This window comes from Odontomachus brunneus, unplaced genomic scaffold (genome assembly GCF_010583005.1).
Source record: "Odontomachus brunneus isolate Ranch 3 - 2012 unplaced genomic scaffold, Obru_v1 Obru_scaffold_001, whole genome shotgun sequence".
NCBI lineage: Eukaryota > Metazoa > Arthropoda > Insecta > Hymenoptera > Formicidae > Odontomachus > Odontomachus brunneus.
The window spans coordinates 7577241-7577983 of record NW_022639451.1 but is presented as its reverse complement, the minus strand read 5'-3'; positions in this window follow the sequence as shown (position 1 = coordinate 7577983).

Here is a 743-nt window from a genome sequence, read left to right as displayed (position 1 = left end):
ATATATATATATATATATATATATATATATATATATATATATATATATATATATATCCAGGAATATTGCGGCAGTGTTTACGATGCTCGAGTGTGGCAGTTAAGCGATATTAAACGTTTGGTAGATCATGATGTAGAAATATATTTTCCATATCATGGTCATGTTTTAGCTAATTCTGCATACCCATTATCATATTACGTGCTAATATCGCCATATCGTAACAATGGTCACTTGAATAATATTCAACATAACTATAATAAAAAGTTATCAAAAACACGTGTTGTAATTGAAAGAGCATTTGGTATGTTAAAAGGACAATTCGGTAAACTCAAATATGTATTAGATGGTAAACTTAGTTCCTGCGGTTTTTTTGTTTAAAAAACTCATTTATTTTGACATCAAAAGCAAAAAATACATTAATCGAAGTATTTTCCCTCGCTAGCTATACATTTTTCCCATCTTTCGGGCAACGCGTAGATTCCGCGACGATAGAACGATTGGACTTTTGATGCAATCCATTCGTCGATCCATTTTCGCACATCCTCGTAATTTCTGAAGTGTGTATCCACCAAGCCGTGCTGCATCGACCGGAACAAGTAATAGTCTGAAGGAGCTAAGTCTGGTGAATACGCTGGGTGCGGGAGAACTTCCCACTCGAGCTGCATCAGTGTTTCTTTGACGGCTTTGGCAACGTGTGGTCGAGCGTTGTCGTGCAAAAGCATGACTTTACGTCGATTGCTGGC